Here is a 7571-nt window from a genome sequence, read left to right as displayed (position 1 = left end):
ATCCTCTTCAAAAAAATTTAAATCGAAGTTGAAGCTGGTGATTTCTTAAATGTTATTGACATGAACTCAGGTGAGCATGCCATATTTCACTATTATCACTAAAGATCACTTCTCAATGCAAAGTCATCTGCTGACGATGCAGGAAAAGTAATATTTGTATCGCATATCTGAGAATTTTCAGGGCCAGTGGTTTTAGTTTACCCTCTGCTTTAACTATTCACATGAATTGTATTTACATCAAATGAAAATAAACTTTCTGTGATGTCACAAAAACAGATTTCTTGAAATCCTTCAGTGATTTTTAGCCACAGAGAAAGACACGGAGCACTAAGACCTGATTCCAGTATTGTAATATTTTCTGTATGGCCAGCAAAATTTGAAGTCAGTGAAAAGAAAATGCCCCTTAGAGTCATAAAACAGAAGTATATAAATTCTTTAATATTCTCCATTCTGTCCATTTCAAGAAAACTGACACGAATATGAAACTTTCCAATATTTACAGGACTCATTTGGAACATGGTTCTGACTATCTGATGCATTTAATTCATTCTTTCAGAAAATACTAATTAAGAGTCACCTTGTGGCAGGCGTTGTCTAGAAGCTGAAGACAGAGGGAGAAAGAACAACCTCTCGTGAAACGTATACTTTAAAAGAGAGAATCAAACAAGTAAATAAGAGAGTCTTAGATAATGAGAAGTTCAATGAAGGTAACAATTCAGGATGATATATCAGAGAGTGATGTGGATGCCTCTGGAGGAGTGAGTTGTCAGCAAAGAACTCTCCCAAGAGGTCAGCGTGTGAAGGAGCCGGTGGTAACGCGGGTCTCCCCGCTGTTACCGAGGAGACGGCGGAGCAGACTATCTCGGCCTGAGGCGGCGGCAAGACGGGCAGTTTGCTGCGACACCACGCAGGGCGGCGGAGGTAGTGGCAACAAAACCACTGGGGGGTTGGCCGGCTTTTTCGCAGCCAGCGGAGCAGGCTACTCGCACGCGGATTTGGCTGGAGTCCCGCTAATTGGTATGAACCCTCTGTGTCCTTATTTAAATGTGGATCCACGGTATCTCATACAGGATACAGATAAGTTTTTTACCAACTGGAGCTAATAAAACCCGGGGCAGATTTGAACTGGCCTTCTTTACCATTGGAGGATGTTGTATGACAGGGGCCGCATTTGGGTCGATGAATGATCTACGGCTAGGATTGAAGGAAACCCAGAGCATGGCCTGGTCCAAACCAAGAAATGTACAGATCTTGAATATGGTGACTAGGCAAGGGGCACTTTGGGCTAATACCCTAGGTTCTCCGGCTTTGCTTTATAGTGCATTTGGTGTCATTATCGAGAAAACAAGAGGTGCAGAAGATGACCTTAACACAGTAGCAGCTGGAACTATGACAGGCATGTTGTATAAATGTACAGGCGGCCTTCGAGGGTCAGCACGAGGTGGTCTAGCAGGACTAACGCTTAGGAGCCTCTTCGCTTTATACAATAACTGGGAGCACATGAAAGGCTCTGTGCTCCAACAATCACTCTGAAGATTCTGCTAGTTTACAAACGGAGGACACTTTAGTAGTCACCCTGATCAGTTTATAAGTCAGTCTGGAGGCATTTACTCTTCTATCTACAACTAATTTGAAAAACTAGAGATTCCAGTTTGCTGTGATGAAGATCATGGATGGTTGACCAGGACTGGCGCTCCTTCCAGCCACTACTGAGTTGAAGACAAAACACCCTTTGGCGGCTGAGTGATGTGGTTCTCTTAAGAAGATCTCACACCTGTTTTTGCTCCCACCCACTTCTGGAAAACCACTTAATCCCAGAATTCAGGCCTGCTTGTCAATACTGTATCAGCCACGTTTGTTCATTTAATGATTCAAGACTGTAATATTGCTCTGTATTCCCAATAAAGGGTGAAAATAGAAAAAAAAAAAAAAAAAGAACTCTCCCAAGAAAGCAACATCGGTGTTTAATCAGTGATCACAAAGAATCAGTCTTGGGAAGACCCAGTAAAGGGTCTTCTAGGGAGGGAAACAGCGAGTGCACGGTCTTTAGAATGCCGTACACTTGACAAATTTAAGGGACAAAGGGAAGGCCAATGGGGCTAAAGCCTGCGGCTAAAGAAGCCAGTAGCATCAGACTGAGGTGTTTACAGCCCTGAGGAGGAACTGGAACTTTATTTGAAACGCAAAGGACACTCCCAGTGCAGCGCTTTCACAGACCAGTGTTCCCCATTATCATGAGGCTGAACTTTCTTTGGCAACGAATGGCTCTACTTCTGGAAAAATAACTAAAAAGCAGGTTTGGCTCCTTTGCTATAGGATTTTATTTGTCTGTAATGTGAGGTTGTTCAGTAAGCCAAATGATTCCATAAAACAGATTCCCTTGGATGGTTCAATCCATTCAATATACCGAAGGGGTGCCATTTGTTTCCCCTGGGCTGATGCAGCATTGTCTGTCCAACCTGGACATTATGCAGTTGTCTGGGAAGCAAAAGCCCAGCGGCTGAGAAATGATGGATAGCTTACCTCTGAGGAGTACGCTTTTCTCAATGAATCCACATCAGCAACACCAAGCCTTCCAGCATCTTCTCTGGAACAGAGGCCAACTCCACAGGCTCCTTAGAGACAGGAGTAATTTCTGCTCACATTTTTCCTGCCTGAGAAACAGAGAGAGACAGCTCTGTTTTAAATCAAGCCCCCAGTCCAAGGCTTGCCTCTATCCTTTAATGGAATTTAAACGAAACAAGTGAAAGTTGTTTTGACTTACACCCAAAGGTATAAGGCATTCAATGAACAACTGGGGGGAGTTGGTGATCCTGGGAGGGGCCAAGTCCAGGTACTATGTCAGGTCACCTTTTTAGTTCTTTGTTACAGAAAATAGGATCCATTTATAGGTCAGATTTTCAACCAGAATCCCATCCATTAGAATTCCTCTACAACCTTAATTCAATCTCCAGAGGATCTGTTTTATAAATCTTTTTTCCATCTCTCTCTGCCAAGCAAAGAGAGGAGAAGACAAGGATCAGGAAGCATGTTGGGGTGGGTCAGCCTGATGTAAGCAAAGAGACCTTCCCTTGTGCAGTTATACTGATTCTGCAAAACTTTATGTTCAATCTCATATCTCAGAAGTAAATCAGACATCGAATAAAAATAGTGATATATGCCAGGAATTAGCTATAAAATAATATCCTATGGGATGAAACGACAATGATGATAGCAAAGTATTATTTATTAAGCACTAAGTGCTAACCACCATACTAAAAGTGCATTTGATACTTTTTCTTATTTATTCCTCAACATGACCTTGTGAAACTGATGGACTAGAGAGTGGTAAAAGTGGAATCCCAATCTTCTTAATTGCAAGGCCTACGCTCTCGCTCTCTCTCTCTCTCTTTTTTAAAAGAGATCTTAGTTCTCCAACCAGGGATTAAACCTGTGTCCTCTGCAGGAGTACAGAGTCTTAACCACTAGATCACCTGGGAAGTCCCTCAAGGCCTATACTCTTAACCAAAATTGGAAAATATATTAGTTATAAGCTTTTTATTTGAAAGGAAAAATTAATTCTATTTGCAGAGGGGAGAAACATTGGAAACATGAATGATTATTTCCTGCTCTATCCCTTATATCAGAAGTCAGAAAACTACAGTCTGTGGGCCAAATTGAGGCCTCCATCTGATTTTGTAAATAAAGGTTTATTGGAATATAGCCTTGCCCATTTGTTGATACATTGTCTATGGCAGTTTTTATGCTAAAGCAACAAAGTTGAGTAGTTGCAACAAAGACCATCTGGACCACAGTGTCTAAAATATTTATTATCTGGCCCTTTATAGCAAATATTTGTTGACCCTTGCCCTATATTTCCAATAATTTCCTTCACACAAAGATCTTTAGCTTAATGGCCCTAGAGTTCTAGGGCATCCCTTCCATAAACAAATGACTATACAAGATAGATATTTTGTATGCTGTGGCAGAGGCTGTTGGGGTCCTGGCAAGATTCCCATCCTCTCCCTACTGTTATGGAGTTTGGTTCTCAGCCGCTTACAGAGGCTTCCTGACTGGGGTCACCCTCCTGGATTCTGCAAAATGCTGGTGAGCTTGTCGCCTCCTTCCAGGGAAGCCCACAGCCAGTGACTGACTGGTATGGAATATGAAACAACTAGCAACCTTCTTCCAGGTGGAGCAAGTACATGGTGTCATGATCCATAGCTCCCTGTGGGTCCAGGCTTAGACCAGGCTTCAGCATCTTTGAAGAGCTTCTTCCCCTACCCCATCCTGCTTTCCTCATTCCTGTTCAGGTTTTACCTGAAGCACTCTATCAAATCTGCTTCTAAATTACAAACTTAAGACGCATGGCACATGTATACAAGGAATAGTATGTTGACATAAAATCCAAGAGAAACGTATGGAAATATGATGTTATTATGAAATGATGTGATGGAGGTGGAAGTTGATATAGAAGAGCAATTTTTTTTTTCTCTTAGATTCAGTAATGGGGATCTGCAAACTAAACTGACAAATGACCAATTAACCAGAGCAAAGGGTTTATTTTGTAGCACATGAGAGCTAACAAAAGAGGCAGCCGGCTCCTTAAATGGTTCAAGTTAGAGGCTTATATACCTAATTTAATAAAGGAAAGGAGGCGGGGAAGAGAAAAGATGCTTTTAAGAACAAATAGGGGATTTTTTTCAGCAAAAGATAAATGATATTTTAGAAGACCAATTGGGAGATAAGAAAATCTGTAATGTTTGTCTATACAAATACGAGTGGACTTCTGTCTACTTTAGGGCCATAAAACTCCCCCAGAAATGGAACTGGGGGTGGATTGTATTCTCATTCCTCCTTCTGGGAAAGACCTGCCCTGAAAAAGAAATTTATGGTAGCTTTATTTCCCAGAAGTTACTGCTTAAGGGAAACTCCAAGAAGGCTTCTTTCTGGGCCTACTGAGTCTCAGAGTCCTACATCTCGAAATAACCCACATGCCAAAGTAGGATATTCCGATCACTGTCCACATCAACTCTGGAGTTCCAAGTGAAGCCCCAAATTGGAAGGAAGAATTAGGAGAAAGGAGAGGTGCCTCTGTCCAGTGCTCTTCTACTCTAAGCTGATGTGTCTTCTGTGCAGAGGACAAACCCAGAGGAAATTCGTTTCTTCCTTTGCCCCACCACACTGCCTCTCACCCATAGGATAGCACCTCTGGCTCCAATCTGAGCAGCTATACAAGGGTGTGCATGCTCGGTCGTGTCCAGCTCTTTGCGACCTCATGGATGGTAGCCCACTAGGCTACCATGTCCATGTCCGTGGGATTTGCCAGGCGAGAATACCGGAGTGGGTTGCCATTTCCTCCTCCAGGGGATCTTCCTGACCCGGAGTTCCAACCTGAGTCTTTGGCATCTCCTGCATTAGCAATCAGATACGCTACCACTGAGCCACCTGGGAAGCTTGAGAACTTTGCATCAGGGTGATTTCATTGACTGTCCTTGCAAGCTTTGCCAGTCTACATCTCCATCAGCAGAGGACTCAGAAAGGACAGCAAATGACAACTGAACATAAAAGAATGGTCCATTTAAAAATATGTTTTGGAACTCTTCTAGTGATCCAGTGACTGAAACTTTACCTGCCAATAAAAGGGGTGCAGGTTCCTGTAGCTAAGACCCCTTGTGCCTTGGGGCCAGAAAAACAAAACATAAAACAGCAACAATGCTGTAACACATTCAATAAAGACTTTAAAAAGAGTCCACATCAAAAAAAATCTTTTTAAAAAAAGTTAATAAATGTATGGCAGACGGCAACACAATAATGTAATTATCCTCCAATTAAAAAAAAGAAGAAAGGTATTTGTATCTGATTCCTATCCTAACATGTTTCTTCTCACGCAAACCTGGGAAGTTTGCTGCAGTGAAAAAAATTAGAACAGTTTTCCTCTTTGAAACAAGTGCACAATGTGTCACGTGGCTTTTAGCTAAACTGTGTTGTTGATTGTTTTACTTACATATCTGAGGCCTAAAAAAAAAAAGATAACCTTCTTGGGGTTCCTCTCTCCTACAATAATCACTCCACCACCACACCCTGAGAGAAACTGTACCCACCCTCCAGCACACTCACACTCCCCAGGACAGACAGCCCACTGGAAGTTCCATTAGTAAACACCCCGAGACATACTCTTTAGCTGAACAATTAAGAAAAATTTCTAAGAGACTGAACTATATGTGACCTAAATTGGCTTTAAAAATGCTTTTCAAAGCAGAGGGAACAGCATTTGCAGCATAATCACTTTCCACCTTGACATTAATTATGCACCGTGGTGTTCAGAGAGCACCTCTGAGCCAGGAAAATAAGTGTTTGTAAAGTAAACATGTCAAGCAAGGCAGAACATTGTAAAGTAAAGAAAATATTAAATACAATCTGTTATGATCCATTTCTCTGCTCTTCTTTTCTTCATAAATCTCCTACCTTCAACCTACACAGGGACAGCATTTCCCTCTTCAGAGAGAGATGAGGTGACTCAACAATGCTTACAGTTTGGATTTCTTGAAAGACAAAAAGAAAAAAAGAAAAGGAGGTGCTTTTTTCCACTTTGTGATTGAAAAGAAAGGGGGCTTGCTGATTTAAAGAGCCCCGCAGCCTTAGGGAAGCTTTAGAAAGCATTCCCAATAGGAACAGTTCCATTTCTCTACAGCCACAGGAACTGTAATTTCATTGCCCTTTCTTCATCATCAAGGACTTTTTGCCTGACGGCAGGGTGCTAGCAGCTCCTGAGCTTACCTTCTTCCTGATCCTCACTTCTTCATTTAGTGTCATTAGCCCTCGTAGGTGGCATCTTCATGAACTGACACAAATGAAAGTCCAGCGCCACAAAAGATTCCAGCTTCAGTAAGAGGCTTAATGAGAATATCCCACTATTCGTAAGGAAAAAACCTAAGATAGTATCCAAAATATTCAGAAGATTCCATGGTTTTCAAAATAATTTTTATCCACTCCAACTAAACCTTATGATGAAGCCTGATTTAAAACACACAGAGAGAGAGAGAGGGAGCTAAAACCAGTGCATCCCCTGGTTTGAGCCGGGTATCACACCTTGTTTACACAGCCACCACCACCGCCACCTCTCCATACTGTGTGGGTGACTCCAAGGAGCTCTCAGGGTGTCTGCTAAACTCAGTTACAAGTCAATGACTTAATCCAATCACAACACATGTTTGCCTTTTGGATAAAGAAGTTACTGCACACTGACAATAGGTCTATAAAAATCAACTCCTTCTAAAATCATTCTACAGAAAGCCATCTCTGTCTAACAAGATTTCACTGGAAGACTGGTGAAATACATTTTTCTGAGAAATACTGCCTTTACTTCTTTAGCTATACCTGTGAACAAAACATGTCTGCCAGAAATCTCACCTTGATAGAACCTATGAGCATATTAGAAGATCATAACATGAAAAAAAGAAAAAGAGAAGGTAGAACTTATTTCTGATGAACCCCTCAAATTTTTTTAAAGCAGGCAAAGCTCTCTAGAGGTTAAAAATATTTACATTTTCTTTGAGGAGGAAACTGAAAAATACTCAAGAGCTGTGAGT

At 41.6% G+C, this 7571-nt stretch overlaps 1 pseudogene; it reads left to right on the top strand.

Annotated features, from left to right (window-relative positions):
• The first annotated feature begins 689 nt into the window (after positions 1-689).
• On the top strand, positions 690-1533 carry LOC138444256 (mitochondrial import inner membrane translocase subunit Tim23-like; annotated as a pseudogene).
• Positions 1534-7571: the final 6038 nt, after the last annotated feature.

Source organism: Ovis canadensis, chromosome 7 (assembly GCF_042477335.2).
Source record: "Ovis canadensis isolate MfBH-ARS-UI-01 breed Bighorn chromosome 7, ARS-UI_OviCan_v2, whole genome shotgun sequence".
Lineage (NCBI taxonomy): Eukaryota > Metazoa > Chordata > Mammalia > Artiodactyla > Bovidae > Ovis > Ovis canadensis.
Note: the sequence above shows the minus strand (reverse complement) of the source record. Positions and strands in the feature narration are given on the sequence as shown.